We start from the raw sequence: 27879 nt of genomic DNA, 5'->3' as shown, positions 1-27879 counted from the left end.
AGCGCTTAATCACCTCAGTTTTGTCGGTACTTCCATGCTTCCATTCATTTTAAGCTTTCATGACATGGCGAGTCAAGTCAACCATGGCTTCATTTGCACATTTAAGTTATTCTTGCAAAGATTGTAAAGCACGTAAAAGATGGTGAAACCACCAGGTGGTGAGTGAAGCCTCCAGCTGAGCTTTCAGGCTGTCATAATCAAATCTGGAAGCAACGAGCGAGGAGCAGATCTGCCTGAGAAACAAGAGAGAACGTCACTAGGTAGCAACTAGTCAATCCACAAGGTTCACGGTGTCACAACAGCCCCTAATTTACAAAATGATGATTATGTTGTACCAACGAGTGAAGAGAGCGTGCTGAGAAGATGGAAGGACCAATGGAGGACACTTAGTGAATCACGAGGCGCAAAGGACTAGTAATGAGGAGGGGATGCCTGAGGAATGAAGATGGACTGATTTTCAAGAACAAGGGTGATGTGCAGCTGTAGTAACTATGGAGGGATGAAGCTGATGATGTCACCATGAAGCCAGGTTAAAAAGAGAGGTGAGGAGAAGTGTGGGTTTATGCCGAGAAAGAGCGCTACAGATCTGATGTGAAACAGATCACACGACATATCAAAAGACGTTTTTTTGTTGAAACTGATTCATTCGGACTGACTGACTGGCATTACTAAGTGTTTTAAAGGCTGAAAAAGGCTACACAGTGAAGAGACTCCTCCGGGATAATCTACTGTCGCTATTTAGTTTGGTTTTATTTGTATAGCTCCAACTGACAACAACAGTCCCCTGAAGGAGTTTTATTCTGCTTTAGCTTCATACGCACAACTGAAACTACCTGCTAAAGCAAGTCAAACCCATTCAAGACCATGTAAATTAAGAATTTTCAAAAGCTTAAGAACTTAATTTTAAAGAAGTGTACTCAGATTGTTCTTGGTGGGTGATGTGATTATGTTTTTTCAGGTAAAATAAATTTGAATCTTACAAAGAGCATTAGCCAGTGAAAACAAACGTTCCCCAGAATCAATCTGTGGTGACCCTGTGAACATAAAGAAAAGTTACACCTGAAAGGAAACGGTGGGGAAATGAGTGCTGCCAGACATTGTTATAAGAGGAGGTGGATTTGAGAAGTAGTGAAAGCTGAAGTAAAGAAATCCAGATGGCTATTTATGGCAGGGGAAATGCAGGGTGCAGAGAGGTAGAAACTTTTTATTTTGGTCCAAATGCAGAGAACAAACGACACCGTTTAGCTCTGTGTGTTTGATCTGGGAGACGCTGCACACTCAGGAAAGGTATTTTCACCAGGGTGTAAACCAGCCTCCATACAATGCAGGTTTAATGAAAGGTAGGGGCTTAGGTTTCAGGCCCGCATCCAAGTAGGCTCCAGGATCTATAGTGTGTGTTACTCGAGCAGACATTATAGTGCAGGCATAGCTTGGTTTCCCTTATACAACCATGTCAGCAACACAGCATAATCCAGTTAGTTGATGCCAGCTCACCTCCACCCACGTACAGGTTTTCAAGAGCACAGGGAAGTCTGAGGAAGTGTCTTTGTGTGTGGAAACAAAGTTACTACAATCGACTGTGCAGGGAACACGAAGGGTTGCACCAAAATACAGCATCAATGCATTTCACTCTGAACCACGTAGCAGCCTTGTTGTTGGCACTGCAGGAAATATGTGGAATTTACCTCATTTAACCCTCTGAGCATTTATTCATCAGAGCTGGTAACCCTAATGTGAACCCTACCATAAAACCATATTTAAAGAAAGAAAATAAAGAAAAACTTTTGGTCACCTCAGTGTGCTTTATACTGTGAGGTAAAGACCCTGCAAAGTACAGAGAAAACAATCAGACATGCACTTGGTGACAGTGGGAAGGAAAAACTCTCTTTAAACATGGAGGGGCAGCCATGTGCCTCAAAAGGTTGGGGGTGAGGGGAGAAAGACAGGACAAAGACACGCTGTGGAAGAGATTAATAATAGCTAATGATTAAATACAGAGAGTGTGGACAGAGGTGAGTGAAGAAGACACACTCAGTGCATCACAGGAAGCTTCCAGGAGCCTAATGGAGCACAAGTACGGGACGATTCAGGACAGGATATCATATTAAGATCAATCCCAGTGTTTGTCTGTATTTTCAGATCATTGCAATTTAAAAATGCATAACTACTTACACTGTCACTTTTAGAAGTTTTACAAAGCAAGGCTCTGATATAGAGTGCGCTCTGTTTATGTTATAGTAATTACATGAATATTCGTCTAGTTCCCTCTGCTATAAACTGTGTCTGATTGTGTGCCTTTAAATGGCAACTGGGAGGAGAGAAAAGCAGCTTGGAAACTTGGCTTAATTGCAAGTTTTCATCTGAGGGCCGTTAGATTTGTTGAGCCAGTTGAGCGCTTGCCAGACTTATGCCAAAAGACTATTAAAATCTTCATCATTCCCACAACAGCTTCAGTAGCTCTTCTGGGGTGTTTGGAAGAAAAAAATCTTTGTGTGTGTGTGTGTGTGTGTGTGTGTGTGTGTGTGTGTGTGTGTGTGTGTGTGTGTGTGTGTGTGTGTGTTGCCCTACATATCATATAAAGAAAAACTGTAAAAAGACAGAAACCAAAGCTCTGTGCTCAGTGGATTCAATCACCATACCATCCAGAACATGTTCCTGAATACATGTGATGAGCATGGCATCATGGATCACAAATATCCAGCATACAGATCATTTTAAGGCTGCACAATTCATTTAACTTTAATCTTTTGGATTTTTGGATTCCCGTTATTAAATGAGCACGACTGACCAATATTTCACTGCACGATACACTATTTAAAAGTGCAAAAAGCAAATCAAGCGCTCCCTAAATCCGTTGCTGATCATGTGGCTGGATGTGCCAATCCCAGCTGGCCCCTAAACTGTGCAGTTTAAGGTTTCCTGGACTTGCCTGGACAAGTGACACTACCTAAAAAGGCGATTAACAACAAAATGCAAATGTCTGGCTCAGGAAAAGGTGAATAGCTGGTCACATGACCTGTTGCTCGGAAATATGTCAGATTTAGTGCGCATGACAGTGCAAATTAACCAACAAGAAATCATATGCTAACAATGCTGCGTTCACATAGCAAAGCACCACAACAAACTTATTCAGCTGCCTGAAGACAGTACAAACTGGGGAAGAAATACCATGCAGTATGTCTGCATGGTACTGGTGAATTGCACTGCACTCAATCCTGAATACAGTGCAGCTACACGCCTTCAGTGTACTCAGTGTCACTGAACAATAGAAAGAGGACACAATGACGGGCTAACATCCTCTGATCTCATGGCATCTCCACAGCCATCAGTGTTCATTGAGTCGTTGGGGAAGAGCTAATCAATGCTGTTCCCGAACAACATTTATCTATTCCCGCCTGACTTATCCTGCAATTCTCCTTCTCTTCTCTAATTAGCCTATATCAATCAATCATCCGTCTATAGGGTATCTGAAGGTTTTGCAAAGTCAAATCCAAGACCTAAAAGAAACTTTTCAAGTTGCAAGGAATGTAAAACCCAAAAACTAAACTGAAGAAGCAGCCTCTCTCCTTTTTTTTCCACACACCTAATCAATGCTGCTGAGATTACTGGCTGCAGACCAAAGTGTTACTGAGTATTATAGCTGGGTGCACTGACCAAACCACGTTTTCAATTCTTCAGCTCCCATTAGTTTGCATGTTAAAATCCTGAAGTTGTATCTCCTGCCTACTCACCATAAAATATTCTCGAGGAGAATCCGGTGCCAATCTACGACCAGTTAAAACATTAAAGTCTGAACATTGTAGAGACAGTGCACAGTTTGATCTCTTTGACAGGCTATTTATACGACGAGGCTTAAACCCCAACCCAACCAAGACTCACTATGAAGACATCAACAAACCACGGCTAGTCTAATCTCTCTTAAGATAAATCTGTCTTGAAAATGATAGTGGAATAAAAGGGATTTGTATTACTTTTAAAGCCTGTTTTCCACCCTGCTTTATCTTTGTCAGTATCACCAGCCATTTGCTGCATCTAGAGATTAAATTCTCATACAATCTGACACCTCGGTCTTATAACGGCAGCACAACAATCACATGAAGAAAAACCTACAGGGCTGGTGTGAGAGTTCTGGTGAAATCATACTCGGTATGTAGAGTCTGAATCATGGACTGAGAGCCCTATAATTCTCTGTGCATGCTGTCAAAGCATAGAAAGTAGAAAGTAGTAGAAAGTATCTGCTTCAGGCAATGTTCCTCCTTTCCACAAGATATAACCTTAAACTGGCCCGTTAGCTGCTGTTGTAGTTTTAGCTGCAGTGTCTGTGAGAGCGAGTCTCTCTGAGGTCACACGGTCATTTCAGGGTAAATTATTTAAAAGATCTAGCCCATTTTGAGATTTTCTTTTGACAGTGAAGGTACTTATTACATTTCTGTCTGTAGGAAGGACAACGCAGCAGGAAAAAGCGTTCAGTGAGCAGCAGCAGCTAAGTTCAAAGTCCTGTGTAGCAGGTTGAGCACAGAGGCCAGTATTACGTCTGCTTATTGTAGATGCCATCAAAACCGCTGATGAAGACATTTACAAAGTCTGATAAAAAGAAAAACATCATAAAATATTTATGTAGAGCTGAAGACTTTACACATTCAGATTTAGACAAATTAATATTTAATAAGGTCTGATTCTCTGAATTGCAGACACAATTAACAGCACGGGGAACACAGAGCAATGGAGCAATCATTTAACCAAATTGCTCCATTGCTTGGAGTCATCATAAGGCCAAGATTTGTACTTTTACACAGAAAAAATGAAACTGTTTTTATTTCCTTGTGCACATTCATGCGCACCATGGAGTTAGCCTTTGTGTTCTAACCCAAGCCGACGACTTTTTCACAAGTTGACAAGAACAAAACACCTTTTGTTTATTGGTGCTTCGTTAATCATTTCTATAAGCAAACCCTGAGACGTTATCAAATCTGATTTTTACAATTTATCAATTGAAAACTTTTTATTGGCTTTATTTCTTCTCAATCAAAGAGTCCTTACTCTCTCACTATGTCTGTGGTTGGGATGAATGAATGACCAGCATTTGTTTATTAAAGCAGAACATTTGCTTGTTTGGACCACCCAAAGGAAAAAAGCTTTTAATAAAAAAATGTATTGCCAAAATATATTGTTTACCGTATTTTTCGGACCATAAGGCGCACCGGATTATAAGGCGCATTAAGTTGTTGTTGCAGTATATTAATGACTAACCTCGTATTGTGGATGGATTATCTCAGTTGTTCTCCTGACTGAAGTTTGGCCCGTTTACAGCATCCTGCCTGTCGATTTTTGAGAAAATTAAAGGATTTCACGTGCGCCTTATAGTGTGGAAAATATGGTAGTTTGAAATGTGGGATCTTCTAGTTTCTGAAAATGTGCCTATTTAACATGGTTAAAACCCTCTATGGATGCAAAGTCCATTGACAGATGTTTCAACTCTGAAGTACAGAAATGAAAAGCAGAGAGGAAACAAGCTGAATTGTTACAAAGTTTGAGGATGAAGCTGAACACGTGAACCGTTGCTATAGCGTCTGTTTGAGTTAACTCTGGGGCTGGCTCGGCGGTTATATTTGTAGGAGTAAAAATTGGTGGCTGTCACAATCAATAAATGTTTAAATGGAAAGTTTCCATAAAATAATAAACTCAACTTAACCTTGGTTAGGTTTAGGCACTTTAAAATATGTAGTTGAGAGAAATATCGTAATTAGAGATGGCACGATACCACTTTTTTTTATGTCCGATACCGATACAGATATCATAAATTTGGATATCTGCCAGATGTTCCCTCTAAGCTGCGCACTGCTGGCACGTCTCTGCGCACAGAAAATCTGCGCTGCGCACAAAAGAAAATCTCACCTGAACTGAAATTAAAATTAAAACTTTAACAATTCTGTTTTGCAGTGTTAGTCAGTGAGTGACTGGCTGCTCCCGTATGGGATCAGAACGATGCCACCTTATCCCAAAGTCCAGCCAATGATGCGATTCACATCAGCGTGGTTGACAGGCTACAGCGTCCTTATGTGTCGACACCGGTGTTTTAGCGAGCAAAGTGGCTGATGTGGAGTGAAACCACGTTAATGACAACGTGAACAACCATTGGAGATGTGAGCAGGACAGACGGAACTGACGGACAAAGTGTGGACTTTATACCAGTTTTTAAATTGTGTTGATCGGCCACGTAAAAGCAGAGTTATGATAAAAATATCTGCAATGTTTGGTTTTCTTCCTGAATACTGTCGTTGTTTATATTTACTGCAGGAAGAAACGGTAAAAACTGTGTTTTACAAGGAAAACGCTCGAAAGCCTGTGAGCAAAACAAAACGCCCCTCTCCCTTTCCTATTTGTCCAAAAAAGTACTATGTCGACCAATCAAAAAATGATATGGCAACGTAGCATCTAGTTGTTAAGAAATGGGGGGAAGTTTTAGGAGTGACGCCGTGTTTTGAGATGTGAGAGATTTGAGACGTTTAGCGCAAATCTTGTGTAGTTAGTGTGTAGTTAGTGTGTAGTTAGTGTGTAGTGTAGTTTTTGTTGTGTGTGTCAGAACAATGAGGCGACTGCTGAGTGTTACAGGTGTTACAGCAGTGACACATCTGCTGCTGTCAGGCCTGCAGGTATCAGGCTGTTGTTCTCCTTCATCTCATAGTGCACAGAAATTATTTTTGGAGCGGCACAAAGAATTTGTGTGGTATCAGATTTGATGCAGAACAGCTGATTGTTCTGTAAATAGTTTGAAATGTTTATTTAAAAAAACGCCTTGGCTGCATTAAAAAAAAAATAGCTGCAAAAAACTTTTTTAAAGAAGTAACTATATAATTGCCCAACATTGGTCATTATTTACTGTATTTTGCAGACAGAGAGCTACAGGACTCTCTCCCAGACCACAGACTCATCATACAGTCAGCGCTTTTTTTAAAAAGAAAGAAAGTTGTGTTTTCAAAATTAGAGTTCAAGTTATTTTTCCTTCCAATAGTGTTAACATGCTACACAGGTCATGAACAAGATTTTTTTTACATTTTCATTGTAAGTGGGCTAAAGCAGTTAATTAAAAGTAGTATAACATAAATATAAATGCTGTAATTTGATTATTTTAATAAACCATGTAACTTGGATGGATTCGATGCCGGCGTGACCACAGTGCACACGTCTGATGTCGCGCACAGTGGTCAAAGGGGACGCTCAGGGAGTTTGTGTGTTCACTCAAACACATGAAAAATTAGAGGGAAATTGTATCTGCCGATACCGATATGAATCTGATATAGTGTGTTTTAATCAATAAAACTGTTGTTTTTTTTTATATCTTGCTGCATTTTGTATAGGTTCATACTCAAGTTTAAATAAACAACAACACTAAAGCTATTCTGTTATACCTGTATGCAAAAAAACACTGATCAGCAAAACAGATCAATCTAATGAACTTAAACCTGCACCATCCTCCCTATTCTGGTATTCTAAAGAGAACTTAGCAGAAAAATTAAGCAACCTAACTAATAGGGTTGCAAACTCCCAGCAAAAAAAAATAGGGAACCACCCCCCACCTCATGATGCTCAATCGACGTAATCAACTTTAACTTGATGCAGTGTGGAAAAAATTGCACAGAAATGAAATATTTTTCAAGAATAATTAAATAGATTCAACATCTTTCTTCAACATAACTGCAGACTGCACAGATGGTGCCTTCCCAAAGGAAAAAGTACTCTAGCTTACTAGGGTATATTAGACTTAACAGTTACTATATACAGTAATGGACTTCTATACATTTTACATCAGATTAAAACTTTGGTTTAAGATTCATTCAATTTATTAAAAGCTCGACATTTTAAATGAGAATAAGAAAGAAAAGTATGTCTTTGTGCCCCCTTTTCCCTGTTCATGCCCTATCGGCCCCCCTGGCTAAACTTTGCTAGATCCGCCCCTGCACAGTTACAGCCGTCAGCTGTAGAAATAGATCCTGGTGTAGAAAGTATTAAATACATTCTAACAACAGCTGATCAAGCTTAAACGTGCTGCTGTTGTTCAGCCGCTGGTTTCTTTCTGGTGCAAAGTGAGACAAAAACAAACAAGAGAGACGATCAGCTGATCATTGATCAGTTTCATGATTGAAGTAGCAGCAGGAGAGAGAGGGAGAGAGGCAGTCGCTCCATATATGGTTGTTAAGCTTAATGCAGGAATGCTTTACTAACATTCAGAGATGGACTTACACACTTGCTTTACTTCTCTCTGGGATCACTTCCTGATGAAATGCTGGTTTGGTAGCGAGGCTACAAATACACACAGCCGCTCTATCACGTGATGCATACTGCTCTGACGTGCTACGGTTATGAGCCGAGTTACGCCGTGTCGCAGGTTTTGTGAGGTGCTTTTTTGATATTTAATGGATCGGATTACATTTTTTATTTCTCTCCGATATCCGATCCAGTAATTTACGTCAGTATCGGACCGATACCGATACGTAATATCGGATCGGTCCATCTCTAATCGTAATGATGGATAAATAACCGTAATATTGATGGATGGTAGTTTCAAAAATTCACCCTAAAAGAATTTGTGGGATTTAAACAACATCATGTTTCCATGAAATATGACAGTTTAAGTTTTGGAGCTCAGAAACAGAATATTTCACAACAGATGAACATAAATAGTGGGCAGCTGAATTCTGGGAGACACGGGAGCTTTGAAATGACAGCGTGGAGCACAGACTTCCACTGCTGCCAACTGTTTGGGGGTTGTATGACCACCAGAAGAGCTCCGAGGGCCAGTCAGTTAATTTTAGAGCTCTGTGGTGTCATTGTAAGACTGCTGCTTCATATCCACACTCGGCATACATTTCATACATCGCTTTCTTCTCAATTTCCAAAATCTGTAATAGGCGGTCAGTCTTGAGAGGACAACTGCGAGATCAGATACTTGTGGTGGAATTCTGGCAGCTGTGGTGTCACTTCTCTGTGAATTATAGCTTGTGTTGAAAAGACTGGGTGTTGCCCGTGCTGGAACATGGATACTGTATCCTATTCCACAGCACATTTGATTGGAAAGCCTCTCTGACATTCTAAACTGTTTGTCTGGAGACAACATCGATAAGCCGCTGCTCTGTTAGAACGTGCCAGGAACGTACACGTGACACGTGCAGCTCGAAAACATTGGATGATTTCAGTGTGCGCTTTCTACATCTGAAATTGAATTCAGCACATAGTGTGAACCAAATTCAATCAAGCTTAAACCCAGTGTGTAACAATGAGGCAGCTACATTTCTATTATTACCATTCTCTGGCCTGTGAGCATGTACTCGACACTAAATGGACCCTCCACTCTTCCTCCACGTCAGAGTGGAGGGCTGCTGTTGGTGGCTGTGAAAGCTGCTTTATTGAGGACTAAACGGCAGCATTTAGTGAGGAAATCAGCTTGAACGTACTATTCTATTTCTGTACGTTCTCCCCTCTCTTCCTAATGGGATTATAGGCAAATAGAGACAGAGAGGGCACGGCACATAGAGCAAATTTAGGTTTTTGGGATGGGGGAGACTGTGAGTAACAGCTTGTCTTTTTGTTTGCCCAGATCTGTACATACATACTGTATGTGTCACAATGCTAAAGCACTGTTTTACACTGGTTTGGGGTTATTTAAGTTGGACTTTAGAGGTCGGAATTTAACCAGAGAGTGGGGAGTTAGTCTTGTCTGCTTGTCTGTTCGGCATCATGCTCCACAGCAAACTATCCTGCCAATTACTGTAAAGTCTAATATAGAAATTTCCTCAGAGGATCATTTTGTATGCCCCCCCCCCCAACCTTACCTCATCACCAAAAACTCTAATTGTGTAAAGGTGACATCTTGCTGTTAGTTAATGGACAGACTATGCACTCTCCGGGGTAGCTCACTTGGGGTGACTGCAGCTCTCCAGTCTGCATGTCAAAGTATCTTTGGGTAAGACACGGTTGTTCTGGATGCAGCCACCAGAGTGTTTTGAGTGTGTGTTTTATTGTTAGACGAGAAAAATGTGATTGGGTGAAAAAGGTTTGCAGTGAAAAGAGTAGAGAGGCACTACAAAAGTACCAGTACATCACCATCGTTACCATCTCTAGTTCCACATTCTATCTTTGCACAACTATTTCTAAGCCTGGGTATTTCTGCTGGACAGCAACGTAGCCTACATGAGTTTGTAGCTGTAGAGTAGCCCACATTAGTGCATGATGACTTGATAATGTTGAAGTTAAAATGTGAAAAGCTGATTTTCAGATAGGCTGCGAGTTCTGCAGGTTCATGTTCCACTTACTAAGGAACCTACTGGTATTCTGCCAGCTTCATTTCAGTGGGTTGTACTTTTTCAGCTAAACACCAAGCATGGCTCTGAGACACTCTGCTGCTTTCTTTTAAGTTCACAGAGAGTTCTGAGCTGCACTGAAAAAAATATGTTGTTGGATTTACTTAATTCAATGGTGGACATTTGTTGCACACAGATGTTTTGCTTTGGCAGCAACTTAAACAATTGAGTTAAATTAACACAATTTATTCATGTTCAATAAACCTGTGCAATTTGTGTTGATAAAATGTGACTTAAACATGTTTTGATGAAGTAATTTGAGCTCTTGGAATATTTTAATCCTTCACAATTTTTTCACTTTATCCCAACACCATTCAATAACTTTTACCCAATACTACTTGGTCACTTAAATACTACATGTTATCTTCAAATTACATTTTGCTATTATATTCTAGTATCAAATACACAATTTTCAAATGGAGGCCTTATAACAGATTGTATTGTTCTCTTCCAAGATGGTTGCTGGCATCCACCAATAACCTTTAAAAACAAAATGTCTAATTTCACTGCATTGACAGTAGGTAAAGAATTAAACTGACATTACTCCTCCACTGAATCTATATAAATCAACAGTTAAATAATGTCAGTTCTTCCGTGTTCTCTGGAATCAATCACAGCAAAGAAATTAGACTGTTTCTTTTGAAAAATGTTACAGGACAATACAAAACATTCTATTTAAGGCCTCTGACGTCAAGATTCAGTTAAACAACAATTATAACTAAACAATTTGAGGAAATGTTAGTTTCCATTAACATTAAATTAGGTTACTGAATTGGCAAACACCTTCCTATTAACATTACCCATTTTACCCCAATAACTAAAGAAATTAGCACTTGCAGGTCAAAAACTTTATTCAAGAGACGCAAAAATAACATTGATACAGTGACTGTCAAAAATTACAGCACTGATCATACTGTGACATCTTGGTTCAAAACAGCACACTTAGAAATATTCAACGTTCTTTACTTCAACTGAATGAAACTGAAAATACCATTTCACACGACCCATATGGGATATTTAGACTGTATAACTGTTCACGCTACATCTCTTCACTAGTAAAAGAAAGAAAAAATACAAACAGAAATTGAAAAATGCTGCCAAACAGACAAACAGAGAACTTGTACAGAGCAAAAGGAAAAACAAACAACAACAACAAAAACAGCTTGTCCTCATGGCAGTTGCAGAGTATATAAAAATGAGCCCTGCGATCTGCTCCTGGAATTGAGCTTCAAAAATGCAGCAGAACAAGTGTGAGATTTAAATGTCCTCTCACCTAGAGCTGATCACCTTGCATGCATAACAGTGAGCTTTCCTTGCAGGAGCAGTTTTGTCTTAGTTGTGAGCTTTTCTTGAGAGCTGAGTTGCATCCAACTCCATTACCACCCATTGAATCACCTCAAAAGTGTAGCAGAGCTGTGATGGGTAACTCATATTGAAGGAATAAAAAAGGTCCAAACAGCATGGCTACTGCAAAGGTCACGTTATCCAGATCTTGAAGAACTACTATACCCTCGATGATGATGCCAACATCAGAAAAGTCATTGCCTGGCGCATCTCTGGAGACAGATGTTCATTGTGGTTTTCTCAATCTGTGCAGTGGCCTCAGTCAAGTCCTGGTTAAACACAAAACATTTTTTTAAGATTCCCTTTTAAACTCATCTCTTTTGAATCTACCAGTTCTAATGTTAGAGTAATTTAAACCATAGTAAATAGCTATAGCCAAAGAGTTGCCTGCCATGCTGCCATTCATGGTCTAACAGAGTTTCTAAGAGAGAGTGAAAAACATAATAATTTCAAATGCTTTACATTAGTTTTTGTTAGAAAGACACCGGCCCATCAGAAATCCAGGTTATGTCACTCAGAAGATGTTAGAATTTAGACTTTCAGCCCCACAATTTGGTTAGCTGTTGGTCAGTTGGTCTTTTTTTTTTTTTTTTTCAAACAAAAGCTAATGTAAATATTGGGGGGATTTTTCTTTGTTCACTAGAATGACAAATTTAAAGTTTTTTCACACTGATGTGACCCCTAATACAGGGGTAGGGGTGGGGCCTCAAGGGCCGGCGGCCGAGTTCACTACTAGGCCTCATGTGAACTTCAAATTATTAAAGAGGACTACTGGTCCTAACCAGTCCAATGAGGATCAAGTGGATAACTAAATGCATTTTTAAATGTTGCAAAGCCACAATCTACTCATAAAACACTCACCATGAACTCCTGCACCAAGATGTTGCAATTGTCTTTCACACAGATGCGGAGCACTTTGATGAGACTCCCTTTGAGCATTAATGTCATCCTAAAAGTATCATAACAAAGAAAACAGAGATTTGTGAACTTTTCAGTAGCACAGAAGAAAATGATCCCAGACAAAAACTTGACTTTTTAAACCAGTCAACATGCAACACCAGCATCTACAAAGCAATATCAAAAATTCCTGTTTGACATCAACTTTATGGATATATAGTTTCCAGAACATATATTTTTAAAAAAAGATAATTTTTTCTCAGTGGGCCAGTAAATGCATGACAAAAAAGAATGGCATCCTTTCAGTGGAATCAGTACTCACAGGTAATAGTTGACTGTTTCAATGGATGCAGCATAAAAATCTTTTACTGACCTAATGCAATACATATACACTTTGTAGTTAAAGAATTTTAAAGTTCTTACTGTCATCATGGCAGCTACATCCTTTAGCTTTGTGCACTGTTCCCCCGATCACTTTGCAAACACTTTCAGCAGACTGTCAGAGAGAAACTCAGCTCCGTCAGAAACCTTGACTGTAAAGGCATGGTTGGGATGCACTGGAATGCCGCATTTTATCTGAAATAACATTTTGAAATTTTGAAATAACAGCAGGCACTGTGCTTGGTTAATCAGTAATGTTTTGTTGAATAAAAACTGTGTTTCCAGATCTTATGGGATTAAAAAAATCCAAAGATGTTTGTTTCTGATTTGCAACCCAAGAACCCACAAGTTACAACCTCATTTTAGTTCAAGTGTGCATTAATGTGAGTCCAGTAATCACCTTTCTGACAATACATACAGGTATAAGTTAAACCTATGGCAGATTTTGGATTTCTCAGTTGTTTTAATAGGGTGGTCTATTTGTGTATGCATGCACCTAATAACTATAAAAAATCTATTATAATTAAGTTACAGAAACCTTAAGCGAAAATAGAATATACTTTCTTACCATAACACCTTGAACCCACAATCCATCAGCTGACTCCTGGTGAAATGCAGAATAGATGTGGTCTCTCAATGTGCAGCAAAAAAAACAAAAAGAAAAGGACAGCAAGTGAGGGCAGGAGGGGTAGGGATGTAAGCTAGCATAATGCCGCTAATGATATTAGCTAAAGCTGTTCAATGTCCAAAATCTCACTAACACCACGGTGCAGTAAATACACAATGTAACTGAAGAGTCAGTTGGCAAATCTATTCACACAGAAAACCAAATTATGTTATGAGTGCCTCATAATTAGGTTTAATGTGATATTACGGCTCTTGTGCCAAAGACAAATTCAAATGAAAAAGCGCCAATTCTTTGACAACAGATAAAACAGCAAATAAGCTAATGGCTCTTTTTTAGCATGTTACATGGCGACACTCTAGACGTTTAACTACATTTGGCTGAAATATGGTAAATATTAATTCAAAAAATCAAGACATACCAAAAACGTAGAGTTGGCTGCTCGACTTGACTGAGATGGATGCCTTTCTTGAACCACGATCCAAAGCCCGCGAGATGAAATCACGCGTGGTTTCATGAGATTTAACGTTGCTATCTTATTGACTTACTTCACCTGAACATGATATGAACAATTTAATACACCCTTTCTGCATATCATGTAGTTTTTACACTATATAGTTACATTTATCTTTAAAACATGAGGTAATTGTGTTAAATACATGCAAGATGCTTACATAAATCCAAGAGATGGCCAGTCCCTTTTTTTCAGTGTGCTGAGGTCTGGAGCAGACTAAGCAACAACAAATAAAGGCACGAGATGCTGCTGTGGGACCACAGTGCCCACTGTAATATGCATGTGAGGGGAGTTTGTGCTGCCTAATAAATGTGTGGTCTGTCTACTCTACAGCTTTCCCTGCGTGCAGGTAACAAAGTGACAGATTCTGTCAAACAGTGGAAGCGCCCCCTCCTCCCCCAAAAACACTGCATTTAATCATGAATATCCTTACATGTTTTCCCAACAGAAAACAAGAGCAGCAGTGGATTTACATTAGATTCACACTCTCTCCTCATTAGATCTTCTCAAGGAGGGAGAAGAGGGACAGGGATGGTCATTATAACACAGTGTGTAATTAGGCAGTCCACCCCCCTCCTCCCCGATAGCGGTAAATTCCATAATCCATATTCAAAAGCAGCTCTGACACAGAAACAGCGTTGCCAACACCAAAGAGATCCACTGGCGCTGTTCTGCACGCCGTGCTCAGCCGCGAGGACACTTTGCTGGGTTTTTCTGCAAGGATTCAGAAGAGCAGGGACTGTAATTAGTAGGAACACTGGTTAGAATGAACGTCGCTCTCTTTCACAGACAGACGTGAAGACAAACAGGTAAACAACAAAAAGCTGGTCTCGATTCAGATTACTTCTCCCACAATTTGGTCATAAGAAACTCTGTGGACTAAAAAGGAACGTGCGAGCCGTGCGGTTCTTTTATAAACCCTCCATCCTTTGTCCTTAAACAGCCTCTGTACGGCAGCGGCTCTACATGCTGATGTTTGGCCTCCAGTTTACAATTCTGTGTGATGAAGATTTAGTTCAGCATCGCCCCCTCTGGAGAACACTATTGTCAAGTGTATTAATTAGCCTATTTTGTGTAAGTATAACGATCTGCATAGTTTAGTTAATTTACGGGGCATGCATAAGAATGACAGAGGAGGACTGCAGAGGAAGAAATCTGCTTGGGAAATTTGTTTCATATTTACATAATTATTTAGAAGCTCCTGCTGATGCTGAAACTGAAATTTTGAGATTTAATTTATTCCAAAAGACTCGTGTTTGCTCAGGGATTGTGCGCAGGGACTCAGCTGGTTAATCAAGCATATGTATAATTCATTTTCCAAGCATGGGGTCTAGCATGGAGGATGTTAAAATGAGCATTTCTAAATGTAATATTTTCACATTTTCTCTGTATGAAAGACTCTGCATAAGGAGTCGGACTGTATCCTGGTGACCGACCTAAATATCATGCAAGAGCAGGATTTTCTCAGGATAAGAAGATGGATCTACAGTACTGCTGCCTCCCCTCCCTCCCCCGCTCTCTTGCCTCCATCCATACACCCCTGCTGAGACCCCCACAAGTCAGTCTGAGGCTGCTTACACAAACAATTAGGAGATATTTTTGGCTTTATTAAAAAAAAAGAAAGATCATTCAGTAATTGTGCCTTTTGTTAGAGCAGGCACTTTCAAGCCTGCAGCACTAACACACACACGCACACACACGCACACACACACACGCACACGCACACACACGCACACACACACACGCACACACACACACACACGCACACACACGCACACACACACACACACACACACACACACACACACACACGCACACACACACACACACACACACACACGCACACACACACGCAGTAGATGAGCAGAGATTGAAGAAGGAGTAATCTCTATGAACCTCACGGTCCATGACAACCCACATGAGATCCCATTTACACTTAAAAAAGACTAATTACCAGGGTGCACTGCAGCGAGCAGGCAGATGTACTGTACGCTGGGCTTTCACTGATGACACCCTGTCGAGGCCCTGATATTTTACTGAAGTTGCTGCTCTACATCTGCTCAAATTCTGGAAGAACATGAGCAGCAGCGTCATAGTATTGATCGACTTATTGAGGGTGCACGGACACAGAGGTTGCAGTCAAACATTGACATTTGACTTTCCAACTGATCTCACTCACACCCAGTGGAGCTTGGTCGGAGCCCATTAGCTTCTTTAGTGTCATCTTTTAATGTGCATGACAGTCACATGGATTTCAGTAGGATTCACTATCTCTACTTTTAAGATTAGGCTTCAAACTTTCCTTTTTGCTAAAGCATACAGTTAGGACTGGATCAGGTGACCCTGACTCCTCCCTTAGTGATGCTGCAATAGGTCTAGGCTGCTGGGGGATTCCCATGATGCACTGGGTGTTTCTTCTTCACTCACTATGTGTTAATAGACCTCTCTGCATTGAATCATACTTGTTATTAACCTCTGTCTCTCTTCCACAGCATGTCTTTATCCTGTCTTCCTCTCTCACCCCAACCGATCGCAGCAGATGACCCCGCCCCTCCCTGAGCCTGGTTCTGTGGGAAGTTTCTTCCTGTTAAAAGGGAGTTTTTCCTTCCCACTGTCGCCAAAGTGCTTGCTGATAGGGGGTCATATGATTGTTGGGTTTGTCTCAGTATGTATTGTTGTAGGAGCTACCTTATAATATAAAGCACCTTGAGGCGACTGTTGTTGTGATTTGGCGCTGTGTAAATAAAATTGAATTGATTCCCTAAACGTCCGAATTAGATGTGATAAGAATGGCACTGTTGGTCAACCTTGGTCCCCCTCAGACAGCAGCTACTGTAATAAATAAAAGTGAATTGAATTCAACTGACCAAGTTCATTCAATTATGATAACCAAGGAAATGTGTGGCGGGTTCACTGGCAGATGTTCTTGATGTTACTGAAGAGGAGGATTTTAACCCCAAATGTGACTTTTCTTCTATACATAACCAAGTTGTTTTACTGCCTAAAACTACTAACCATCTAATCTAATGTTTAATCTAATGCTTACATCTAACCAATCAGAGGCTGGAAAGACCGAGTGAAAGATGAAAACCATATACAGATCCTTTGTCACAGATAGTACAAAAAAACAGGTGCAGCTATTGTGATGTCAAGTATTAGTTAGTGAAGTCCCCTTTTGACAGCTTGTGACTATTTGTTCCTGATACTGGAAACAAGTGCAATAGGTGTATTACTGCATTCCTACATACCCATCCTCAGTGGGTCTATAGCAGGGGTGTCCAACTCCAGTCCTCGAGAGCTACTGTCTTGCAGCTTTAAGATGCATCCCAACTCCAACACAGCTGAATCAAATGGTTGGATTACCTCTTCAGCATGCCATCAAGTTTGGCAAAGGCCTGGTAACAAGCCATTATTTTGATTCAGGTGTGTTGGAACAAGGATGCATCTGAAAGCTGCAGGACAGTAGCTCTCGAGGACTGGCGTTGGACAGTCCTCGAGAGCTGGTCTATAGGATGGGTACCCCTCCCTATGCCTGGTTTCTTCCTATTAAAAGGGAGTTTTTCCTTTCCACTGTCACCAGGTGGTTGCTCATATGGGGTCATCTGATTGTTGGGGTTCTCTCTGTATTATTGTAGAGATAACAGATGAGTTTGACAGTGCGCCCCACCCTGGGGCGCACTGCGCCCCAGGGTGGCTGTGGCTACAATGTAGCTGCCATCACCAGTGTGTGAATGTGTGTGTGAATGGGTGGATGACTGGTTGTGTAAAGCGCTTTGGGGTCCTTAGGGACTAGAAAAGCGCTATACAAATACAGCCTATTTACCATTTTTATTTTATAATGTGAGTCAACTGTAATTTGGCACTATGTAAATATAATTGAACTGAATGCACTATATGGCAGGCTGGGAATGAGTATGTTGTGATTATTTTACGTTTACGTGATTATTTTTGCAATGTTGTGCATGACTGTTTGCTAAGATTAAGACTGGATGTTCTCATGAGCCTGGAGCCAGATTTGAAACATCTGAAAAGTTGTCTCTCCTTCTGCTGACAACAACTTTGAAATAAGAAGCTACAGTCTAGGTCAGGCTTGGCCAATTCCAGGCCTCGAGGGTCGGTGTCCTGCAGGTTTTAGATCTTACCCTGGGTCAACACACCTGAAGCACACGATTAGCTCATTACCAGGAATCTGGAGAACTTCAAAACATGTTGAGGAGGTCACTTGGCATTTAAATCAGCTGTGTTGGATCAAGGACACATCTAAAACCTGTTCTTTAGTGTCAAAGCACAGTGCTGCCATGCTCCTTGATCTTGAAATTAAAACCTCAAGCATTAGGTTGTTTTTTGTAAACTCACACCTATAAAAACATGATGATATTGGGTTAGTAACAGCTCCGCTCTCAGGCCAAAACCTCAGATTTGGCTGTTGGTAAAGCTTATATTAGCATCCTGTGTAAGCTTTGGGTAAAGGTAGTGAGCCAGCCTTTAGTTAATATCACATTTGTTAATGATTTTTTCCATTACAAATAAACATGCAAATCCTATTATTGCAACCCAAACAGTTCCTACCCAATGAACCAACATCCGATTACTTGAACATTCAGGTACAGCTTTATTTACAATATCCTTAAGCGGACTGTGGCACTGTGAAAACATGAAAACATGTTGAGGACGTCACTTGGCATTTAAATCAGCTGCGTTGGATCAAGGACACATCTAAAACCTGCAGGACACCGGCACTCGAGGCCTGGAGGTTGAACGTCTGGTGTCCTGGTGCAGCCACAACAACCTGGTGCTGAATGCCCAGAAGACAGTGGAGATTATTGTGGACTTCAGGAAGCACACAGCCCCACTCCCCCCCATCATCCTGACTGACACCCCCATCACCTCTGTGGACTCATTCCGCTTCCTGGGTACCACCATCACCCAGGACCTGAAGTGGGAGCCCACCATCACCTCCGTCATCAAGAAAGCCCAGCAGAGGATGTACTTCCTGAGGCAGCTGAAGAAATTCAACCTGCCAACACGGACGATGATGCAATTCTACACCGCAATCATCGAGTCCATCCTCACCTCCTCCATCACCGTGTGGTACGCTGGAGCCACTATCAGGGACAAACAGAGACTGCAGCGTGTTGTGCGCTCTGCTGAGAAGGTGATTGGCTGCAGACTCCCATCTTTGCAGGACCTGTACACCTCCAGGACATTGCGGCGTGCAGCTCGGATCTCAGCTGACCCTTCTCACCCTGGACACAGTCTGTTTGACCTGCTCCCCTCAGGCAGGAGGCTCCGGTCCATTCGCACCAGAACCTCTCGCCATAAGAACAGTTTCTTCCCCTCTGCTGTTGGACACATGAACAATAACCATATGACTGTTCCCACCACTAACACATGACCCTACGCTGTGTCACTGCATCATTCTATGTTTGGCACTGATCACCACCTGCACTCATGTATATATCTTTCAACGTAGCACTCTTAATTCTTATTCTCATGTATATATCTCATGTATATCTCATGCACATATCTTTCCACGTAGCACTTTTAATTCTTATCCCTACTTTTATTTTTTTCCATGTCTATTTAAGTGCTATTTATGACAGCATGTTTGCACTGAAGCACCGCAACAATTTCCTAATGTTGTAAACCTGCTCAACATTTGGCAATAAACCCCATTCTGATTCTGATTCTGATTCTGAGTTGGACACCCCTGCTTTAGGTGAAGACGAAAATGAAAATTCCAGATAAAGAGTACATATAAACTACCTTATTCGTAAACAAATCAGTGGCAACCTCATCAGTATTAAGAGATTCAGGGGTAGCTGTGCTCAAGGTGTTCTCAGGTTGTGTGCCTACCAGTTCAGACAGCTGATGAAGTAATGCAGTAAAATGATAACTTAATTTCAGACATTATTTCAGAAGAAGCAAGTTAATTACAGAGAGGAAGTTTTTGAGTTTTTGTTGTTACTAGTGACGGCCCCGATCCTAGCCCTTATAACTCTAACCCCTAACCTTTGGTGTTTGTCAGAGAACAGACACGTGCAAAACTATTCAGTAAAACGGTCCAGCTGTGACAGTCTTTTCCTCTCACACGGCCATGAGAGTGGTGCACTTTAAGTCATTTCTTGTTTTTCCAAACACTGCACATATGTCGTGGCTCTGCCTGTAACAGGGTACGTTTAAAAAAAGCCATACCTGAAGAGGGCTTCTGTCTAACACAGATAATGTGTGACTTTATGTATGTGGTAATAAAGGCTCACGCTGCTCTGTACTATCAATCAAAATGCTTCGTATCCATCATAACACAAGTAGGTCACACTGACTGGCTCATATGACAAGATTATAAATAAAACAGCAAAATAACTGCCATTATTGGTGAGATGGTTAGAAGCTAGACGCGGGAAGATGATACAGCATTTGGCTATTCATGTCAACCGACCTCCTCGTCTTTACACTAGCTGCTGGTGTTTAACACGGCAGTGGGGTAGTGAGCAAAGAGAGCGATGAAGAGTCGGGCTGTGCGCTCTAATCTTTCATTAAAAGAAGCTGAGCTGCTTGAAGGCATAGCATGTGAAAAATGCTAACTATTCTCGGTCTGGATCAGGAAGTCAGCTAAGCAAATAAACTGAGTAACAACATAACAGCATAATCAGATTACTGTAGATGGCGATAAAAACCAGTGCGGCTTTGTGAGGATGATGTTTTTTCTGAACAGGAGAGAGACGTGATGTCCTGCTGATGGCGGGCACACAGCTGCAACTGGGTAAATGTGACAAAGGGTTAAAAAACTGCCAAACACTCCTGGTGCCGGGCTTCCCAACAGCCCAGGCTTTACTGGGAATGGGAGAAAGGTTGGAGGCGGGTGTGCGGCGTGAGGAATGGGGGTAAGTAGTGGAGAACGAAGGCTGGACCTCGCTATGCTCCACTGGGACAAAGTGGGCTCCACCTCCCCCACACCTACACAGCCACTCCCCTTTCTCTCTCCCTCACTCTTTGGCGCTCAGAGTGCTGGGGCTTTAAGTCCGTCTCCCAGGTTACGCACACAGCTGTTGACAGCCCCGCCCCCCCACACACACACACTCACACACACACAGTCTCTCTCTTAATAACAGGCCCTGCAGTGCAGAAAGCGTAGGGCCTTGTTAGCCAACAACCAGGCATGAAATCACTGCTCCGTACTCCCACTACGATGAGTCAATCTATACCTCCTGTTTGTCTTTGTTCACGCTTATGTGTGTGTATCTCTGTGAGTGTGTCCTGAAGATGAGTGTGCTCGCTGGTTTTTCCTTCGGGCCATGCAGAGCTCTATCTTTGACTGGGCTGGCTGTCTTTTGTTTAGACTCCTCTACAGCTCCGTTCTGACACAGACCTCATGCTGTGCATCCTAAACACAATATCAGAGGATTAAGTTAACTTTGCCGACTTTGAATGAGAAGCTCTTTATTCGGTAAATTTCCATAAACCTGTTCCCTGTGTGCATTTTAAGTTTGCAGCTCGAAAATGTCTGGAATGTGAAAGTATCCATATCTTCACATAAATATTCTCTCTTTAACCCCTGTTGCTGAGTGGTAAAGTTAGCTTATTTATGGCTCTCCTATCTAAGAGAACACGAGTTCAAAACAGAGATTGTTGTTTTCGTTTTAATAAACTGAAGTTTATTACTAAACTGCAGACTGACATCTGGTTACAAATGATCACTAGGTATTAGAAATGCTAATGCTAACGCTAGCTAAGCCACAATAGGCTGGAGGCAGATCTGTGCCAACATTTACATATAGGGGATGATCTCAAGATGTCTCTATGAGTCTGGGTAGTGTGCTCAGCAACCATATGAATAAGAGCTGTATAATTTATATAGGCTGTAATATGAGTATGCATATTAAAATAACATCAAATGCTTTATTAAAACTGATACTGGTCTCTAAAATCATAGCAACTTAAGAAAAATTGCAGAAAAAATTCAGGCCACCAACACAACACCAAAGACTGGCCACTCAGAGGAAAGCCAGATGTACAAAAAAATTAATGATAAAAACAATCCACGCTAATTTACTATCAATGCCGAGAGAAGAGATGAAAACTCATCTGTTATAAAAGCCAGATTTAATAAACATTTTGATGATCACAGCACGACGACAGGCAAAGCAACGGCATCCACTGTAAATAACAGGCCAGTCATCATTCACGTATGGTTTTAGGTTAGAGAACAACATTTACTCTTCACCACTTCTGATACTCTGTGTAGTGTTTCATCGAGTCACATGCATCACATTGCTAGCTTCCCAAACATTAGCTTCCTCTTTGTTGCCTTGGTCATTTGAACTGTAGTTACAGATGTTGATGATCTACAATGCTAGATTTAGCGTTACAGATGTTCTTTAAGCAGTCTCTTTAAGAAATGCATATCCAGTTTTACAGCCTATATAATTTATACATCTCTTATTCATATGGTTGCTGAGCACGCTACCCAAACTCATAGTGCCATCTCGATATCGTCCCCTATAGAGCAGGGCGATATGGCCAAAAATATTTATCACGATATATATTTGAAAATTTGCGATAACGATATAACCGACGATATAATTGATGCGAGACAAAATACAACTCCACAACATTACTAGCGCAAAAAGACAACCTTCCATTTATTTTCACTTAAACAAGAAGCTGGTTTTTATGTACATTAAAGCTTTATAAAAATGTAACAGTACAAATGCAAATTCCTTGCTGAAAGTTTAACCAAAAGGCATTTCCAGTAGAAATGGGCTGACATATCCTGAGCATAACCATGTATAATATCCACTGAAGTTAAAAAGAGGTGCTTTGCAACATTAAACTGCAGTGTGCAGTACGCATTTTTCGGACCATAAGGTGCACGGGATTATAAGGCACATTAAGCGAAACAAAGCAGTCAGATAAATCAAACTTTATTAAACTCATTCTTCTTGCTTCCTCCACTTCTGTACCATTCATTCATTAATGTTGAATTCTCTGGCAGCTGCTCTATTCCCATGTTGTTGCAGTATATTAATGACTAACCTCGTATTGTGGATGGATTATCTCAGTTGTTCTCCTGACTGAAGTTTGGTCCGTTTACAGCATCCTGCCATACGATTGCATTTGTCTCTAACCATGAAGAACCTTCACGTTAACTTTTATAAGTGGAAAAGTGTTAGTGTTCGTCCTCCAGCTTCACTGTTTATGTTATGCTAACATAGCTGTGTCGCTAGCGATCACGTAGCACATCATTATATACCAGCTAGCCCAACTTCAGTAACCCTACAAACGTCACTGCTGTTTAGTTTCCTGTCTTCATTTATGTTGCAAGTGATAGCAGAGCTGTACGTTTGATTTTTTTCAGAAATCTCTCAGTCAGAACATGCAATATCATGCTTAGGTAACTAGCGAAACTAGCGAGCTAACTTCCGCTAGCTTCCTGCTAACTTCTAACTCCGTTAAATGTAATAACTTTTGTTTTCATGGATGCCTGGAAGTTAAACTTCATAGTTACACCTGGTAAAGCAGCAATGCTGATCGTTTTATTAAAGATGAAAGAATTTAGACAGTTTTTAACTCTAAGTGATGCTGCAGTGTTGTTTGACCTGAAGCATACGGAGTTTAGGACCCAGATTACTCCCAGATTTAAGAGCATCTTAGTCCGACAAATACGACAATAACAACGGCCGCTTGCATGTTCTGCAAAAAAATGTGCTTTGTTGTGTATCTGACGGACAAACACCAAACCAGTTCCACATCACGGAAGTTGCACCATTTTTACAAACCAATTCTGGATCATCTGTTTCACTCAACAATCGGCCATGTGCGTATGAAAACAAAGGCACTGCGCATGCGCATTTTACTCCCATTCTATCGCGATATTTCATTTTCCTATCGTTGCCTAACATTATACCGGTATTACCGTGAACGGTATAATATGGCCCAGCCCTAGTCCCCTATATATAATGACATTTTCTTCTGTGGGTGCTTGCCTGTTTATGAGTGCAGTATCCACAGTTTTCCAGGTCCACTTTTAAAAACGTACATAAAAAAATCAGTTAAAAAAACACTGAAACACAACAAATCACCAATTTCCACCATCTTGTTTTAAAGACATTGCTGTGAGGAGGTTATTGCTAACAGTCTTTGGCTCCTGTTGGTTGGAAACAGTGTTACTTTAATTGAAAGGAAGGTTGTGAATAGGAAATGAATTACTGCTGTACCATGTGTGAAAGTAAATAAAAAAATGAAAATGAAATAAAAAATAACGGTGAAACTCTGGACTGATGATGATGATTATATTCGAGATTTCCTGGTTTGTGCTTCAGATATAACCATTTTGCAATGCCCAAGGTAGAACCACCTTTTGACCATCACATTTTTTTTCTCATTGGTGGAAACAGTTCAAATCTTGGTTCACGCACCAGAACAGAAACAACTCTGCTTTGGTAATAATGAGGTAAGCATGTAACTGTTTTTACCTCGATAGCGGAATATTCTTTGAAAATTCTCAAAAAACTGTCTCCAGCCTTGACAGTGGTCGGTTGGAAGGTGTACTGCAGGCACGTGTTTGGTGTGTGTAGTTGGGGGCAGGCCAAGAGTTCACCTCTGTTAGCCGTGGATGCCAAAAACCCTTTACTCATGAAAGTAGCATGAATACAACTACGATTAAGATGGAAACCTGCACGGAGGGTTGTGGGCACATACTGAGTAATCCGCAGATTCACAGGCTCTTAAACTGTACAGAAACAAACATGCCGATATATTATCCAAATGCAAATATCAATACTCTGGTTTCTTAGAGAGAAGCACGCCATGGGCACACCAAAACATCCTGCTCTATTCTCCATTTTTACCAGAGGAATTCTTTACAAAGCCAGCACTTGCTGCAGTGAAGCTCTGTGCCGCCCGTACTCTCTCCCAGTAATCACAAGGTTCGGGGCTGCGGCATTATGCTAACTTCTACTGGCAAAAAAGGGAGGGACCAAGGGGCTGCTTTGATAAGTCGAGCATGGAGAACGTGAATGAGGCAGCGACAGGCGAGGCAAAACACACATTCATTCCCCTCACAATGCCAAGCAGCACTTTTAATTAAACCTTATCCAACACGATGAATAATGCAACAGCTTCCTTGCAATCCTCCGTCTTCTTTCTGTAGCTCACCGTGCTGTGTTCAACCATTTCACCCAGTCACATGCATACATTAGGCAGAGGAATGGTGCAGAAGAAAGGATAAGCTCTTTCAAAATGACAAAATGTTTCATAGTTTTGCCAACAGGGGGAAGAAGTGCAAAGCATAAATACGCAGGAAGGATTCTGGAATGTATAAAGCCTAAAAAGTGTAGCTCTGCTGTTTTGTTGCTTTGTTTAGAACATGTCAGAACTGACAGAGTGGGAACTATGTCTTGCAAAGTTTACACATGTTAGCGTTCAAAGGCGCTCACACTCTCAAGTCAAAAGCAGGTATAACTTTATAACCCAGTTCAGCCTCTGGTAGAAGAGCAAAGGGCTCAGTATGAAGCTCACCGAGACAAAGTCCAACATAACATGTTCTCCGTGGGAGAGAGATGGCCTCACCGCATCAGACAAGACTGGCCGCTGAGAAACACATCACCCCCCCCCCCCCCCCTCCTTTTCTTTTAAACTCATGGACACACTCCTAAAGGGATAGAGAGAGGGGTGAGTGGGGGTTGGGAGGGGATTGGGGTGGTGGGTGGGGGTGGTGGGTTGGGAGGGGGCTGTCGGTCAAAGAGAAAGGCAGCAAAAAGGATATTCAGTGCATTGAGGAGTGAAAGGATTGTATGGGAGAGTGAACCCATTACAGGGCAGACTGGCTGGGGCATGGGAAGACATGGAGAGGGCCACGGGGAGGTGCTGGCTTCTATTTAGCCCAGAAAGAATCAGGCAGAGGGAGTCTTTGCCAGGAAAACTCTGGCCTCAGACACTACTAAACCCACGCAGACCACAGGGCTGCTTAACAGAAAGCTGCAGTATAGAACATATTTGAATCCATCATGGTAGCAATTAGCATAGTCTATGTGACTATGACTCTATGTTTTAATATATAGTACACTATTTCGCACTTGGCTTCTTTGGTGCCCTGAAACTTTTTTTCCTCATAAATCTCAGAGATATGTTGTAACAACACTGCGACTGACAGGGCAGTTAAGCTGGATGGATTCCTTAAGATGCTCACAGATTATACAGATTGGCTCAACTTTCAAGTTAAGTAGAGGAGACCTGACCCAACAACACAATCTGAGACCTACAGTCCAAACGCTTGTGGAGCAGAGCTTGATTCCACGATAGATACTTTCCCCAACGGACAGAACTGCGTGGGCTCTCATGGAGGTCATGGTAGGCACGCTTGCCCAAATAGGTAATATGGACCACAAACACCCAATGACTGCAACCACCCGTAGCACAGACACACCTATGATTATCTTGTTCTCAAGTCATCACATTCTCAAGATTTTGATAAAACTTACTCTAAGCTCGTGGTCAAGGCCACTGACATTCAAATTCATCCAGGTTTTTAGTAAATACACCTGCAATATCAATTTGAAGCTCCTATAGATTCCCACCTCATTCCCACCTGCTGTGGTGACGATAACTTTAAATCTAATGACTGTCATTTATATTTTTTCACAAAGTCATTTTAGTTTTCTTCAAAACATGGTGTTAGGGTTAGAGTTACTATGTATCTATGATGACTTGGTCCCAAAACAGGATTAAACCATTTTAGACACACTGAAAATATTACATTCTCTTGAAACATATTCTTTGAACAACCCATTTTATTAGACATTAGTGTCACTACACAGGAATTTATTGGGGTGCAGAGTGCAGAGGCCGATTTCTTAGAACTCTGGGAAATGAAATCAAAACCATCTGCATGACTACACATGACTAAGGCCAAGGAGGAAAACAAAGAATGAGGTTTTGCAATAAAGGTGAGCTGATCCTTTCAGTCTGGCTTGCATGAGGACACATAATGTAGAATCATATCAAAACAGACAGCAATAAATAACATGCTTGTTACATTTAGGTTATTAACATTAAAGGTTATATTAACAATGTCCATCACAACTATCAGTGTTAATGTTTTGGCTCAGTTGTTGCTGAGCAAGTCTGCAGAGAGCAACAAGTTCCCCATAAACTTGCAGTAAAAAGAGAGCATGAAGGTCATGAAACTGTAAATAAACAAGAAATTTAAAAATGATGTGGTTTTTTGCATCAAATTAAACCACTCTCACTTCCAATTCTGCTATCTTTAAGCTGCCTTTCCCTGCCCACCTTTGCTGCTGCCCATATGCAAGCTGTTTTGCAACCCACCTCCAACTCAACTCCTCCTATCACCTTGTCTCCCCACCTTATGCTTTTCATATGCATATGCAAGTGGAAGGCTGAGGAGGCCTCGGAATCAAACTTATTGCCAAATATAATACAAATTTCCTGCAGACGGAGATACCAATGTTCTTTCGATTATAGCCTGAAATGACATCTTGACAAACAGCAGTAGTTAGTCTAAAGTTTCCTAAAGTATCTCAAAATCATTTATGAGGCAAGCTAGTGATTACAATGGAGAGATTTCAAGAAGAAGGAGAGCAGAGCGATGAGGGAGGAATGCGTTCCTTCCTTTTGGAAGGAATGTGTTGCAGCAGCAGAGCCAGCCAGACACAGCGTGCGTTATACCAGCCAGCACCACAGCGCTGCACGGCCACGATAAAGCTCTGCAATGTCAGGCTGCTCCTGGAGCCGATAGT

General features: G+C 41.2%; 1 protein-coding gene across 7 annotated transcripts in view; it reads right to left on the bottom strand.

Moving 5' to 3' along the window:
* The window catches only part of cdk14 (cyclin dependent kinase 14), a 247147-nt gene that overhangs the window by 14969 nt on the left and 204299 nt on the right, over nucleotides 1-27879 (bottom strand). The window contains exon 15 of one of the 7 annotated variants that reach the window (XM_082551039.1): nucleotides 14567-14833. The exons of the other annotated variants lie outside the window; for them this stretch is intronic. The gene's annotated coding sequence lies outside the window, so the exon portion shown is untranslated. Of the gene's footprint in view, nucleotides 1-14566; nucleotides 14834-27879 lie in introns of those variants that run through there. 7 annotated transcript variants of the gene reach the window in all.

The sequence above is a fragment of the Aulonocara stuartgranti genome (assembly GCF_965226115.1).
Source record: "Aulonocara stuartgranti genome assembly, chromosome: 11".
Taxonomy (NCBI): Eukaryota; Metazoa; Chordata; class Actinopteri; order Cichliformes; family Cichlidae; genus Aulonocara; species Aulonocara stuartgranti.
This window is presented reverse-complemented; position numbering and strand designations above follow the sequence as displayed.